This window comes from Muscardinus avellanarius (assembly GCF_963383645.1).
Source record: "Muscardinus avellanarius genome assembly, chromosome: 3".
Lineage (NCBI taxonomy): Eukaryota > Metazoa > Chordata > Mammalia > Rodentia > Gliridae > Muscardinus > Muscardinus avellanarius.
In genome coordinates, this window is record NC_137788.1 from 41,373,687 (window position 1) to 41,390,841 (window position 17,155).

At 35.9% G+C, this 17,155-nt stretch overlaps 1 protein-coding gene and 1 pseudogene across 5 annotated transcripts in view; both read right to left on the reverse strand.

The window, feature by feature from the left end:
- Positions 1 to 17,155, reverse strand: part of SPATA6 (spermatogenesis associated 6) — a gene marked incomplete at both ends in the record, with an annotated part of 131,963 nt that overhangs the window by 16,368 nt on the left and 98,440 nt on the right. The window lies entirely within an intron of this gene.
- LOC308259409 (histone-lysine N-methyltransferase EZH2-like) lies at positions 13,288 to 15,704 on the reverse strand (annotated as a pseudogene). Its single transcript has 3 exons — positions 14,977 to 15,704; positions 13,966 to 14,942; positions 13,288 to 13,733 (listed from the first exon to the last, which is right to left on the reverse strand). The product of its transcript is annotated as a histone-lysine N-methyltransferase EZH2-like (transcript).

The following is a 17,155-nucleotide window of genomic DNA, read 5'->3' on the forward strand; positions in this document are numbered from 1 at the left end:
GGCCATTTGTATTTCTTCTTTTGAAAATTGTCTATTCAGTTTGCCCATTTTTAATTGGGTTATTTTAGTGTTAAGCTGTTCAAGCTCTTTTCATATTCTATATATTAGACCTTTGTCAGATGTCCATTTTGTAGGCTCTCTCTGTAGAATCTTGATGATTTTCTTTGCTGCACAGAAGATTTTAAATTTAATGCTATCTCATTCATTGATTCTTATTTTAATTTCCTGGACTTTCATGGTTTTATTTGTGTGCATGTTGTTTTTTAACACACTGTACCTCAATAAAATATAAAATTCCAATACACCCAATTGAAAAAAAGAGAACTTTCTGGCTTTAACTGGATGTTCTTCAAAATTTCCACAATAAATTTTATTTAAAGAAACACATTTTTGGACAGGATAGGCTGATAGTATTAAGTCACATGAACATTCTCAATTCTGTTAAACATTATGAGATCCTGAGATTTAAAGATGATAATAAAAAAAACTTCATTGAAGTGATCCAGTTTTGCATGACTTAAATTTTCTTGAATACATGCATCTATAAAAATGTAGATTGATTTTTTTTTGTCTTTGGGTTTATTTTAAACAAAATCTTCCCTGATTTTTAACCACCACTAGCTTGTTTAAGATAGATTCTCTTCATTTTTTAAAATAACCATCAAACTTCTGACATATTTTTGCATTCTTTCCAGTATTAGTCAAATTTTAACAATTCATAAAGAAATTTCTTATTGTTATATAAGAGTCTGATATTTAAATAAACTTTCGATGAACTAAAGTAAACCACACAGAGGTTTATATACAGATGGTATAAATACATATGTATGTATATATATTATACAGATAGGTAAATAGGTAGGTAGATAGATGATAGGTAGATAGACATATAGATAGATGAGTACTTTTTAAGTAGAAACAGAGTGAATTTTGGTCTGACTAGTTTCCAGGAAAAATGTATATATTAGTGCTTAGCTTCTTCTCTTCCTGAACATGTATGTTTCCATGAATGCTATATTTACAGATTTTATATTTATGTTTGGACATAGTGGGTTTATATGTATCTGGCTGTACCTTGTATTTATTTCTGTAAAACTTAGTAGTTAAGTAACCTGGATTAAATCCTGGATACACTTAAAGGAGCCATATGACTTTATAAAAGTCACTTAACTTTTCTGAACCCCACTTTCCTCATACTAAAAGTAGTGCTTGCTTTAATACTATTCACTAAAATTATAAGAATAAAATTGAATAAGACACACATGAAGTCTAGATTATAGCAAATATTAATGAATAGTTAGTATTACAAAGAATCAATTTAGTTTTTCTCTAGAACCATGACCATTCATTTCTATATTCTTATCATTAACTCTTATCCTTAATCATATACTGTACTACATTGTCTTCTTTTTCTTTTCTATTGTTAGACATTCACTTAGTGGTTTATTAAAAAATTGGATTATATACATTTCTATAAATAGAAAATTAGATTTTATAATACCCATTCATGTTAAAAACACTGCAGAAAACTGGAATAGAAGGAATCTATCTAAATATCATTAAGGCCATATACACTAAACCCAAAGGCAACATCATATTGAATGAAGAAAAACTGTAAGGATTTTCTCTAAAATCAGGAACAAGACAAGGATGCCCATTCTCATCACTCCTTTTCAATATAGTTCTGGAGACTCTTGCCAGAGCAATAAGACATGAGAAGTATATAGAAGAAATTCACATAAGAAAAAGAAGAATTAAAATTAACTTTGTTTGCAGATGATATGACCCTATATCTAGAAGACTCAAAAAGTTCAACAGAAAGAATATTAGAGCTGATTAACCAATTCAGCAAAGTAGCAGGGTACAAAATCAACTTAAAGAAATAAGTAGTTATTCTATTTGCCAACCATGAATCCATGGGCAAAGAAATACAGAAAACAACTCCATTCACCTGAAAACCAATAAAATACCTAGGAATAAACCTAAACAAAGAGTTAAAAGACTTCTATATTGAAAATTATAAAATACTAAAGAAAGAAATTGAAGAAGACCTTGGAAGATGGAAAGATTTCCCTTGCTCTTGGATAGGCAGAATAAATATCATAAAAATAGGCATTCTACCAAAAGTGATCTACAGAATCAATGCAATCCCTATCAAAATACTAATGTCATCCCTCACAGACCTAGAAAAATCAGTCATAAACTTCATATAAAGAAATAAAAGACCCAGAATAGCCAAAATAATTCTCAGTAACAAGAACCATGCAGGAGGCATCACAATTCCTGACTTCAAATTATACTTCAGAGCTATAGTAATAAAACAGCATGGTATTGGCACAGAAACAGGCACACAGACCAGTGGAAGAGAATAGAAAATACAGAAACAAATCCATGAATTTATAGTCATTTTGTCTTTGACAAAGGGCCAACTACATATGCTGGAGAAAAGACAGCCTTTTTAACAAATGGTGGTAGAAGATTTGGCTATTCATGTGTTAAAAAAAAAAAAGAACTGCATCCTTACTTCTCACCTTGTACAGGAATCAACTTGAGATAAATCAAAGTCTTACAAGTTATTCCAGAGTCTATGAAGCTGTTAAAGAAGCACAGAGCCTCGACATTTCACCATATAGACACAGGTAAAAACTTCATCAACAAAACCACCAAAGCTCAAGAAATTAAGTAAGAATTAATAAGTGGGATGGAATCAAACTAAAAAAGTCTCTGCTCATCAAAGGAAATCATCAAGAGTCTAAAGAGAAAGGCTACAGAATCAGAAAAGATCTATACCAGATACCCCTCTGACAGAGGTCTAATATCTAGAATATACAAAGAACTTAAAAACTTTATACTAGAAAAAATAATCTAATTAAAAATAGGTAACTGAATCAAACAGACACTTCACAAAAGAGATACAAATGGTGAATAGATACATAAAAAAAATGTTCAACATCATTAGCAAGTCAGATATGTAAATCAAAACTCACTGAGATTTCATCTAACCCCAATCAGAATGGCAATTATAAAGAACTCAAATAACAAATGTTGGTGAGGCTGTGGGGAAATAGGAATTCTTCTACACTATTGGTGGGAGTGCAGACTAGTCCAGCCACTATGGAGATTAGTGTGGAGAGTTCTTAGAAAACTGGGAATGGTTCCACCATATGATCCAGCTATACCACTACTGGGTATCTCTTCAAAAGGGTTGAAATCAGAGAACTATTGTTATATATGCATACCCATGTTCAGAGCAGCACAATTCACAATAGCCAAACTATGGAACCAACCTAGGTGTCATCAACAGATGAACAGATTACAAAACTATGGGAAATAAACACAATGGAATTTTACTCCACAATAAAAAAGAATAAAATTATGTCATTTCCAAAAAAATGGAAGGACCTGGAGAACATTATGTTAAGTGAGATTAGCCAGTCACAGAGAGTGCAGGGTCATATGTTTTAATAGGTACAAGACAGGGAGTCATTGGGTTATAAGAGAGATTCCAGATAATAGAGAAACATCAGTGGAGCCAGGGAGGAGATATAAGGGAGATATAAGCCAGGGAGGAGAAAGACTGAGGTTCATTAATAGAAATACTACTATAGACTATGTGTATACATGTGAATCTATGCAACATTAATCTTGTATTCTGTATTGGGAAGGAAGGAAATGGGAAGTGGTGGTGGGGGCACCAAGAGCCGTGTGCATGTATGTCACTGTCAACATTATTTACATTATGATGTGAGAGACTAATGAATCAATGAAAAAGCACAAAAATAAATATATTTTCTGTAAAAGAAAAAATTGTATTTCATAAGATATCCTGAGTGCCTTCCATAGTGCCAGGTATATGCAGATATTGGTACAATCTCAGTAAATACCATTTGAATACATATAGGCAAAAATAAGACTAATTTTAAGATATAGTTGCTCGGGTGGTTCTTAGAACATACTGAGGTAAGTGCCTCATAAGTCAACGTGAACAACCCTACTATCCATTCAAGAGAGCCAAGCCAGGGGCCAGTATAAAATTAAGATACTTTAAAGGAGTGGTGGGAAGTTCTTCTACTTCTCAGTATAAATGTGTTTACATATGTATTTTTTTCTTATTTAAAGACATTAGAAAGCTACTTAAACAATAGCACCAATAGTGCCAAGGTTCCTAAGAGGAAATATCCCCAGAGGTGAATCAACAGCCTGCAGCTGGCTTCACGGTGACATTTGTGGGTTTTTGAGCACAGAACAAATGTCAGGAATCCATGCTTTGTTCAACCACAATCCACTACAGGAGGACAAAGAAGCCAGCAAAGTTCTGGCAGTCTCATTATGCTAGACAGACAAAATTAAAGATCTAAAAAGTCAAACTCTAGAGAGCCATGATGGGTACAAATCTGAGCTGGTCATTCTCTTAAGACACTTATGGAATGTCTGAAACTGCAAGGCAAGGAGACAAGAGGCTGAGCAGAAAGCCTCTGAAAGGCAAATGTTTTATGCTGTTTCCTTAGGCTTAAGAAGGGAAGAATTACAGATGCTTGCAGGAGGCAATGGGCCTGGAATCACATTAGCTATTAGGTAAAAGTCAAAAGGTGAGCTGGGTGTGGTTATGATGCACACCTGCACATCTATAATCCTACTACTTGGGAGGACGAGACAGGAGTGTCAGAGGTTTGTGTTCAGCCTTAGCAATTTAGCAAGGCCCTCTGCAACTGTTTCAAAATAAAAAATAAAATAGGGCTGAAAATATATAAATAAGAGGCAGAACATCCCTGGGTACGTACATGCGCGTGCGTGCAATCTCACATACACACATACACATACACACACACACACACAAAAAAAAAAAGAATTGATATTAAGAACTTAATTTAACATTTTGGTTTTGGAATACACATTTAAAGTTACAAAATAGTCGAAAAGATATTATGTATAGCTCATACATAGACACTTCATTCTTCACCAAAGTTTTCTTAATGTTAATAACTTGCATCATTATTGTCAACCCACAAAACCAAGAAATTGGTATAATGCTATAACATCGGTATTGGTATCATACTATTATATTATCTGCCAACTTTACCTGGATTTCATCAGTCTGCATTTAGTCATATTTCTCCTTAGTCTTTAGAAAATTTCAGTTTTCATTTTGTGTGTGTGTGGTACTGGAAATGGAACCCACAAGCATTCTACCACTAGGCTACATCCCCTGCCCTATTTTTTATTCTTTATTTTGAAGCAGCATCTCACTAAGTTGCAAAGGGCCTCACTAAGTAGCTCAGGCTGCCCACGAACTGCAATCCTCCTGTCTTAGCCTCAAAAATGCCAGTTTTCATTTTTTACTCCTAATTTCAATAATTTGGCAAAGTACTGCCAAAGGTCCTTTGAAAAAGTGCTTCAGTTTGGTTTTGTCTGGTGTATTCTCACATTTAGACTAAGATGATGACTTTGGGGACCAATATCACAGGGAAGAGTCATTCATATCATATGACATCAAAAGATACATGATTATAAACATGAGTTATCACTAGTGATGTTAACTTTGATCACTTTAAGGTGTGACTTCCAAATTTCTCTACCAAAGTTATTATTCTTCTTTTCCACACTTTGTTCATCAGAAGCAAGTCACTAAGTCTGGCCCACACTCAAAGGGAGAAAAATTAGAACTCTACATCGGGAGGGGGGCACAAGAGTCACAATTATTATTTATAATTTTGCTATAAAGATTTTTCTATTCTCACTCAGATATTTATTACTTTGATCAGTATAGACTCACAGATACTTTATTCCTTAGATTACAATTTAATATTGCTTTTATTATTTCTGCAATGGGGCTCATTCTAATTGGTCCCTGTGTCATGTGTGTGTGTGTGTGTGTGTGTGTGTGTGTGTGTGTGTGTGTTATAGGGGATTGGATCCAGAGGCATCCTACCTCCAAACCTACCCTCAACCCATTTATTTATTTGTTTATTTTTGTAGTACTGGGGATGAAACCCAGGGGTTTTCTACCTCTGAGCTACACTCTAGCCCTATATTTTATTCTGTTACTTTGAGACAGGTTCTCAGTAAGTTGTGGATGCCCTCACTATGTAACTACAGCTGGCCATGAACCTGTGATCCTCCTGTCTCAGCCTCCTAAAAACTGGATTACAAGTATGTGCTGCCTCAGCTCGTATTTTTTTTTTTTTTAATTTTCTGGGTTGTGAGAGTCTTGCTAAATTGCTGAAGCTGGTCTTAAACCTCCATCATCCCATCTTAGACTCCCAAGTACTAGGATTACAGGTGCGCTCCACCATGCCTAGTATCCCTGTGTCCTCTTGACATTCAACTGTTGCCCTCCCTTTTATCCTTTTTGAGCAATTTTTATCCTTCTACACTTCCAAGTCTTCCATGTTAACCTTGTGTTTTCCCTGACCCAGCCTCAGAATCAGCCACTGTTTCAAGAGTCCAAGTAACTTTTACTTTAAAAGAGGGTTTTCAATGCTTCAGAGGCTGGTTAGGAGGGCAAGCCTACGAAATGTTTGATAACAACTCATGATTATATTCATATCTATATTTCAGAATCAATATTTGTTATACCTAAAATTTTTAATAAACATTTAAAATGTTATCTGAGACTCCAATCTAATAGGGTTAATTTTAGACTTTAACTTCCTGGCTTCTGTGTAATTTCTTTTTCTGACAATAAGAAACTTATCTAAATTCTCATATACATATAAAGTATTTTCAGAATTCCTAATCCATATCCCCATTTATTATTTTTATCTTTTGTTTTATTTTGGTGGTACTGGGGTTCCTGGAAGCCCTTCTACCTCCGGACCACATTCCCAGACTCATTTTTTATACTTTTTAAATTTGGAAGCAGGGTCTCTTAAGACAGAGCGACTGGCCTCAAACCTGCGTGATCCTCCTGTCTCTGCCTCCCAAGCATTGGGACTACAGCATGCGCCACCACGCCCGGCTCATATCCCTATTTAAAACACACTTATTTACTAGAGCAGGGCTTGGCAAACTACAAATCCCCAGACAAATCTGGCATGTTGCCTGTTTTTGTATGATCAGAACCTAATAGTAATATTTATATTGTTTAATAGCTTAAAAAAGAAAAAAAGAATGCTTCATGAAATTCATGTGAAAATTACATAATATTCACATTTTAGTGCACATGAACAAAGTTTTACTGGAATATAGACATGACCATTTGTCTGCATACTGTTTTGCTAAATAGAAAAGCTGAGTTGTGATTGGGACCCTATGGCCTAAGAAGAAAAAAATACATCCATTATCCAATTTTATTTTAAAGAAAAAGCTTGTTGAAGTAGAGTACAGCAATTATATCGTTCTTTGGTCTTCAGCCATACTGCATCAAGTCAAAACACCATATTCCAAAGCTATTTGGGTTAGCTAATTTAAAGATACATTTTATATTTGTAATAAATTCATTATCCTTGGAAGCCACATAATGTTTAATGATTTTTATTTTAATTTTCATATAGCAAAGTTCACTCTCATTTAAATTTCAATCAGTTCTGACATATGCATAAAGTATGCATTAGTCACTTAAGTATTAATGAAAAAGTTCCATCAATCTAAAAATTCCCATGTGAGGTTGATCTCTTTTGTAGCCAACCTCTTCTGTCCCCCCTAACTTTTGCTTAATCAATATCATGGAAATAAAACTATACAGTAAACAGCATTGGGAATATGGCTGTTTTCATCCAGAAAGCTGGACTTAATACTTATCATGTTGTTATATGAATCAAAAGCTCATTCTTTTTTACTGCTAAGTAGTATTCAACTGAACAGATGAATATGCCACGGTTTGTTTAGCATTGACCCTCTTGTATATATCCTGTTGTTTCCAGTTTAGGGAAAATATTAATGAAGTTTCTATAGATATCATTTATAGGTTTTTAAAATGAAGTTTCTATAGACATTGCTGCACAGGTTTTTGTGTAAACATAGTAATCAATTCATTTGAGTAAACACCTGGGAGTAGGACTGATGTGTCATGGGATTAGTGTATGTTTAACTTTACACCACACTGCTAAAATGTCTTCTAAAGTAGCTATCATACTGGACATTCCCATCAGCACTGAATGGCAGTTCCCTGCCACTGAATGATATATATCCTTGCCAGAACGTTTTTTTGTTTGTTTTCATTTAATAATTCCAGTAAGTGTATAGTGTTATCTATTTTGGTTTTAATTGGTACTTCTGCAAAAAACATTGAGCATTTTTTCATTTGTTCATTTGGAGATGGGTCTATTCAGATCTTTACCCTATTTATAAATTGTGTTGTTGTTGTTGTTGTTATTATTATTATTATTATTATTTGCGGGTCTGGGGATGGAACCCAGGGACATATGACCTCTGAGCTACACTCCCTTCCCTATTTTTTATTCTTTATTTTAAAATTGGGTCTCACTAAATTGCAGAGGGCCTCACTAAGTAGCTGAGGCTGTCCGTGAACTGTGATCCTCAGGTCTCAGCCTCCTGAATGCTGGGATTACAAGTGTGCGCCACCACACCCGGATTGTTAATTATTTTACTGCTGAGTTTGAAGATTTAGTTTAAAATGTGAATGTAAGTCCTTAATCATATATGTGATTTAAAAATATTTTCCTCTTCCTTCTCCTCATTGTCCTCTTTCTCTTTTTCCTCTTCCTGTTCCTCTTATTCTTTTTCTAGTGCTGGAGATAGAATTCAGGGCATTGCTGAAAATGTTTTCATCCAAATTATGGCCTTATTATTTTAATAGTGTCATTCAAGGAGCAAAAGTTTTCAATTTTTAATGCGGTCCAAGTTATTTTTTTGTTGAGATTTATTTGAGAATCATCTTTCATTGCCATGCTTAAATCACAGATTTTTTTACAATGTTTTTCTTCAAAGTTCTACAGTTTTACATGTAAGATCTGTGACCTGTTTTGAATTATGTGTTAATAATAACTTTTTTATCCAGAACTCTTTTTGACAATACAATATAGTCAAAGTCTCCATTTTATTGACTTTTGTGTTTTGTCAAAAATCAGTTAACAGAATTTGTGTGGGTCAATTTGTGGGATCTCTGTTCTATTCCTTTGATATCTGTGACCTTAATTTAATCAGAAGCTGCTAGGCATGGTGGCACATGCTTGTAATCCCCGTGCTTGGGAGGCAGAGACAGGAGGATCACGCAGGTTTGAAGCCAGCCATGCTGGCTTAAGAGACCCTGTTTTCAAATAAAAATATAAAAAATAGATTTGGGAGTGTAGCCCAAGGGTAGAAGGGCTTCCAGAAACCCCAGTACCAAACACACACACACACAAAATCAGAGTCATGCTGTTTGTACTACACGTGCTTTGCACTAGAAAGATTACAATTGGGTAGGAAGTCCTCCAGCTTTGTTTTTCTTTTCAGAACTGTTTTGCTTTTTCGAGTTCTTTTGTTTTTCCATATAAGTTTGTAAACCAGCCTGTCAGTATTTAGTTTTAAAAGTATGCTGAGCTTTGATTAAGATTGTATCAAATCTAAAGCTCTAACTAGTATTCAAATACTGAGTCCTCCCATCTGTGAACCTAGTACATTGCTCCATTTACTTCCATCTTCTTTGGTTTTTTCCATTTATGTTTTTATTTCATTCTTGCTGATATTGCACATATCTTGTAGAATTATACCTAAGCACTTCAATATAATGCTATCATAAATGAATTTTCTAACTTAAAAACTCAATTGCTCATTACTGGTGAGATAGGATGGAAATTGACTTCTGTGTATTCTATGACTTTCCTAAGCTCACTTATTAGTTCTATAGATTTGCTGGGATTTTCTATATAGATAATTATATCTTATTCATGTACAGTTTTGCTTTTTCCTTTCTAATCTGTATGTCTTTTCCTTATTACATAAAAATTTCCAGTTTGAGTTAAAGGAATGGTCAGAGTGGGCATACTTACATTGTTTATGAACTTAGGGGGGAAATTCATTCTTTGATCATTAACTATAGTGTTACTGTAGGTTTTACAGATGCTCAATAGAAGGTTTTGTCTACTTTTACTTTAAGAATGTTAAGATGAATAGAGTTGAATTTTGTTAGATGCTTTTTCTGGATCTATTTAAAATACACAGAGAAACTGGTACAAAACACTTTACAGCTGGTGAGAAAGCAATACAAAGTTGATTTTTAAACTCATTCCTACAAATTATTGTTACAGTACTTTTAAAATTCAGAATTTTCAAAGATTAATTGACTAAAGATGTGTGGGTTTGTTTCTGTATCTTCTATTCTAATCCACTGGTCAGTATATCTGTTTTTGTGCCAGTACCATGCTGTTTTTACTACTATTGCTCTATAGTATAGTTTGAAGTCTGGGATTGTAATGCCTCCTGTGTGTTTCTTGTTATTGAGAATTGCTTTGGCTATTCTAGGTCTTTTCTTTCTCCATATGAAGTTCATGATTGATTTTTCTAGGTCTCTGAAGAATGTCACTGGTATTTTAATGGGAATTGCATTGAACCTATAGATCAGTTTTGGCAGAATGGCCATTGTGATGATATTTATTCTGCCTATCCATGAGCACGGGAGATCTTTCCATCTTCCAAGGTCTTCTTCTATTTCTTTCTTTAATGTTTTATAGTTTTTGTTGTAGAGGTCTTTTACATCTTGGTTTAGGTTTATTCCTAGGTATTTTATTGGTTTTGAGGTTATAGTGAATGGAATTGTTGTTTTTGTTTCTTTCATTGTGGATTCGTTGTTGGCATAAAGAAAGGCCACTGATTTCTTTAGGTTGATTTTGTAACCTGCGACTTTGCTGAGTTTGTCAATCAGCTCCAGAAGTCTTTTGGTTGAGTTCTTTGGGTCTTCCAGATAAAGGATCATGTCATCTGCGAATAAGGATAATTTTACTTCCTTTCTTCTTATGTGGATTCCTTTGATTTCCTTCTTTTGTCTGATTGCTGCAGCAAGAGTCTCAAGGACTATATTGAAAAGGAGTGGTGATAGTGGGCATCCTTGTCTTGTTCCTGACTGTAGCGAAAATTCTTGCAGTTTTTCCCCATTCAATATAATGTTGGCTTTGGGTTTGCAGTATATTGCCTTGATGATGTTGAAGTACTTTCCTTCTATCCCAATTTTTTGCAGTGTTTTTAACATAAATGGGTGTTGGATTTTGTCGAATGCTTTTTCAGCATCTATTGCTATAATGATGTGGTTTTTGTTCTTGGTTCTATTTATGTGGTGAATAACATGTATTGATTTGCGTATGTTGAACACAAACAGATATACTGACCAGTGGATTAGAATAGAAGATACAGAAACAAACCCACACATCTTTAGTCAATTAATCTTTGACAAAGGGGCCAAACACATACGCTGGAGAAAAGACAGCCTTTTCAACAAGTGGTGCTGGGAGAACTGGCTACCCATTTGTAAAAAGATGAATCTAAACCCCTATATCTCACCTAACACAGGAATCAACTCAAGATGGATCAAAGACTTAGAAATTAGACCTGAGACTGTGAAGTTAGTAGAGGAGAACATAGGTTCAACACTACAACATATTGGCACAGGCAGTAACTTTCTCAACAAAAACTCCAAAGCTCAGGAAATTAAAGCAAGAATAAACAAGTGGGATAACATCAAACTAAAAAGTTTCTTCTCATCAAAGGAAACTATCAATAACCTAAAGAGGAAGCCTACAGAATGGGAAAGGATCTTTACCAGCCACCATTCTGATAGGGGGCTAATATCCAGAGTATACAAAGAGCTCAAAAGACTCTACACTAGCAAAACAAACAACCCAATCAAGAAATGGGCAAATGAACTAAATAGACACTTCACAAAAGAAAAGATACAAAGGGCTAATAGATACATGAAAAGATGTTCTTCATCACTGGCCATCAGGGAGATGCAAATCAAAACTACACTGAGATTCCATCTAACCCCAGTCAGAGTAGCAAGCATAAAGAAATCAAACAACAACAAATGCTGGCGAGGATGTGGGGAAAGAGGAACTCTTTTACACTGTTGGTGGGAGTGCAAACTAGTTCAGCCACTATGGAGATCTGTGTGGAGATTCCTAAGAAAGGTGGGAATAGATCCACCATATGATCCAGCTATACCACTCCTGGGTATCTTTCCAAAGGGGTTGAATTCAGAGAAATACAGCAACATATGCATACCTATGTTCATAGCAGCACAATTTGTAATAGCCAAAATATGGAACCAACCCAGATCACCATCAACAGATGAATGGATAGCAAAACTGTGGGAAATACACACAATGGAATTCTATTCAGCCATAAAGAAGAACAAAATTATATCATTTGCAAGAAGATGGAAAGCCCTGGAGAGCATCATGTTAAGTGAGATCAGCCAAGCACAGAAGGAGAAGATACACATGTTTCCTCTAATATGCCCAAACTAGAAAACACAAAGGATACCAGTGGGACACCAGATATTAGAGGGGAAATACTAGCTAAGTTTTAATGGAAAGATAGGAGAGGAGAAAGGCCGATCTTGATTAATGAGGGTCTACACCTGAACATGTGTAAAATTATGAATAAGACATGGTTAACCTGGACAACCATTGGTGGGAGGGGGGAAGAGAAAATGGGGCGGTGGGGGGAGAGGGCACCAAATATAGTGTAAATGTATACTATTTATGTTCAATAAAAAAATTGTTAAAAAAAGATTCACCACAAAAAAAATAAAAAATAAATGAATGATAGTAAAGAAATGGAAACCCTTCATACGATATTTTTGAATGTTTTTCTTTTAAATAAAGTATTCCTATATTGCAAAATACAAAGAAAAATATTTCATATTATCTAGTTGAGTTTTTTGTTGTCATATAGCACATCTGAAATCCTGATTTTCCCAAAACTGTTCTTCTGCTCTTAACCTGAACAACAGTCTCTTTCCAATTGTATTTCTGAATAATATATTTGAAAGTGTAATAATCTTTCTCAATAATTTTTATGACTCTGTACTGCCTCTGGTATTAAATATTTAAGGGCAAATCATTCTTTTCTTCCCTCAACTTACATCACTCTTTGTATCATTTTTTGTAATAAACTTTTATTTTTGAACTTTTACTCATGGAGTGCAGAACTGATTAAATTAACTGTGCCTTTTGTTGAACAGCTTTTCTCTGTTAAAATAAAAACATACTTTTTAAAAATTTCAAAAAAATTAAAAATAAAATTCAGAATTTTCAAAATGCATTTTCTTTTCCTAAATTGCCCACAGTACTCAAGGTTTCTGAAGCTAAGGCAGATGTTTCAGAGGAGGGGAGGAGGAGGTAGCAGATGTCAAGGGATCTCCATTTCTCTTTCAATGCCCACGTACTTCAGGGCATCTGCCTGGCTGTACCTGTAGTCAAAAAAGAGCTCTTCACCAGTCTGGCTGGCTCTCTTAGCAAAGATGCCTATCCTGTGATCACCATTAACCATCATAACTTTTGCATAGCAGTTTGGATTCACTGAATGATTCACAAAATATATCTTGTTTCTCTTTCGGGTTGCATCTACCACAAAATCATTGTTCAATGTGAACAGAAATCTGCACATGCATTTATTGTATACTTTCATCTTCTGTCCGCTTCCTCTTGAGAAAAAATCTCTCCACAGTATTCTGAGATAAATTCATTTTTCTGTATAGGATCTTTGATAAATATCTCCCAGCCAGCCACATCAGATGGTGCCAGCAGTAAATGCTTTTTGGAAAGCCGGGCGTGGTGGCGCACACTTGTAATCCCCTAGCTTGGGAAGCTGAGACAGGAGGATCCCGCAGGTTCAAAGCCAGCCTCAACTACTTAGTGAGGCTCTCAGCAACTTAGTGAGATCCTGTTTCCAAATAAAATATAAAATAGGTCTGAGAGTGTAGCCCAGAGGTAGGCCACTGGGTTCCATCCCCAGTACCAAAAAAAAAAAAAAAAAAAAAAAAAAAATTTTTGGAGCTGCGCTGAATGCTACAGTTTTTCAGGACACATTTTTACTGTCCCAATGGTCAGCAGCTCTGTAGGTGAGACAGAGGTCAGGGTCACAGTCTCGGACGGCTAGATATCACAGCCACTGCTTGGTGTTGCACTGAACTCTGCAGTGGCACCCAGGAAAGTGGTTTGGACACTCTGAACTACATTGACAAAACTTTTCACAAAAATTTTGTGCTATCACACAAGGACACGAGCTGTCATAGGCTGCCGTGGATGGTCACAGGGTTGACAGCTGTAAACATGGATAGAGGAGCTGTCCTTTTTTAGTTGTATCTTTTTGCAGTGCACAGCCCACAACCAGTGTGTCCTCTTCTTTCTTGGCAGAATGTCCATGTCCTCGGCAGGAACAGGCGCTATGATACTCATCTACCTGTCGACATGTTTTGGTCCCAATTAACTTAGCAATGGCACAGAAATTATCATAGTAAGTGCTGATGAGGACTCTGAACATGGAGGCTTCAGCACCACTCCACTCCACGTTCTCGAGAGGATCAATGTTTGGCTTCATGTTTATTGGCCTTTGACACCAGAATTTGCCTCAGAGGAGCTGGAAGTCTCATCTTTTTTCTCTTCCTCTTATCATTGTTCTCACCGCCCGTCTGGGTCCCCGCTTCTCAGTCACCGTCCATGTTCTTCGACTCCAGCACATTGATGGTGGGGGTGCTGGGCCTACTGTTGCTGTTGAGAAGCCGCCCTCTTCTATGGCTCCTGGGTGCTTGGGGAGGGCAGCAGCAAACTCTTTTGCTCTCTCCAAATCCTGGTAACACTGTGGTCTACAATGCTTGTTGTCCTCAGCAGTTTCTGTGTTCTTCTGCTTGTGTTGGGTGTTGCATGAAAAGGATGTAGGAAGCAGTCATACTTAAAACATCACCGACAGAAAAGCATATGAAATGAATGTAAGCTTTGCTCCCTTCTGAACAGATTTAGCATTTGGTTCATGTATATTCGTAGTACATTCAGGAGGAAGTGCACCTGGGAGCCGCTGCTCGGTGAGCTCTTTATACACCTGGGAGCCGCTGCTCGGTGAGCTCTTTATACTTCTCCTTTAGCTCTTCTGCTATGCCCTTATCTGGAAACACTGAGGAAATAGCTTCAAAACTTTTATCAGAAGGAAATTTCCAAGGTGGACAGCTTTATCATCTTGACTATCCTCTAGATCTTTCTGTTTCTCTTCTCTTTCATCGGGATCATCTCCATCATCATAATCATCATCGTCATTGTATTGACCAAGAGCATTCACCAGCTCCACAAACATTTCATTATTTATAAACCCACATTCTCCATTTCCATGTATTTTTACATCATAATTTTAATTAGTTCTTCAATGAAAGTGCCATCTTGGTCTAGAATTTCATCTCCCATATAAGGAATGGTATGTAAAACAGTTTCATCTTCCACCATAAAATTCTGCTGTAGGGGAGACCATGAATACAATATGGGGACTGAGGCAACCATATTTAGGGTCTTTAATGGGATGACTTGTGTTGGAAAATCCAAGTCACTGGTCATTGAAGAAGAAGTCATGATGTGCACAGGTTGTATCCTTTGCTGTTTCCATTCTTGGTTTAAGATTTCCTTTCTTACCAAAATTTTCTGACGATTGGAACTTAACATATTCTTTACTTCATTAGCTCATCTGAACCTCTTGAGCTGTCTCAGTAGCATGTACTCTGATTTTACACATTTCTGCTAATAAACTGGTGTCTTCTCAGATTTCTTCCCAGTCTGGCCCATGATTATTCTCCGTCCTGCGTGCTCCCCGTGTGCCACTGCTGCAACCGGGCTCCTCAGCTTTCTGTGTCCCACTGAATGTCAGACTCGATCAGACTGAGGAACATAGGTTTTCTAACTTAATCTATTAATAGGATAAATTTACATTGCGTTTCTGAAATGAGTCTCTTTGACTATAATGTATTTTTATTTTTACATACGACTGGGCTTGATTCCCTAATATGTTCTCAGGGATATTTCTGTATATGGTCATGAGGGATATTCATTGGCATTTTTCTTTATTGTAATGCCATCCAGTTTTAGCATTAAAGGTTCATCAAAGTTATTTAAAAGCTCTATTCTTTTTTAGGGATATACAGGCTTGTATTATTTTTCATTATGCTTTGGTAAAATTCACAAGAAAAACCATCTAGGCCTACACTTGTCTTTTTAAAAATATTCTTAACTATGAATTCAATTTCATTAATAGATATACAATACTGATATTAGTTTGTGTTCTTTCAAGAAATTGTTCCATTTCAGATAATTTTAATGTCAAAAGAAGGCCACCTAACTGAGGGGGGTAGGGGAGAAGCAGAGGGAAATTCCTTAATATACATGATTTACATTACTAAACATATCAAAGTCAATGACTAAGCCAAACGTGAGAGGTGGGAAGGAAATGGGGCAGGAATTGGGTAAGGGCTAATTGGGTGATGTGTAAATGTAGGCCTATACCATCCTGTACTCCACTAAGATGTATGACTACAATACACCAATAATTTTTTTTGTGTGTGGTACTGGGGATGGAACCAAGGGACATTCTACCTATGAGCTACACCCTTAGTTCTTTTAATTTTTTTTTTTAAACAGGGTCTCACTGAGTTGCAAAGGGCCTCACTAGTAGCTGAGGCTGTCCATGAACCCGGATCCTCCTATCTCAGCCTCCCAAATGCTGGGATTACAAGCGTGCATCACCATGTCCAGCTGTCACCATTAAAAATTTAAAAAAAAGAAAAGAAAAGAAAGACAGCAGAAGATAGACTTAGCAAACTAGAGGACTGATATCTGAAATATGTAAGACTTGAAAACATTAAAAAATCCAATAAAAAAACGGGCAATTGAACTGGATGAACACTATTCAAAAGAAGAAATATAAATGGTCAATAAATACATAAAAATATTCAACATCATTATCAATCAGGAAAATGCAAAGCAAAACTATACTGAGCAGGAACTGTTGACTCTTCAGGAAGTTTGTCCCTCAATTTGATTATTTTATTGGTACTGGGAGTGCTGCTGAGAACTCCTACCTTATTGGTACTTCCTTTCCATTTGTAAGAAGTTGAGCCTCTTGTCCCGAAGCTCCCTGATGGTATACTAGGGATGTATGGGTGGAATTTGGTGGATTGTTTTCTGGATGGATGGTGTTTGAAGCAGATGGCAGTGGAGTATATATTTCCCAAAATTCTACC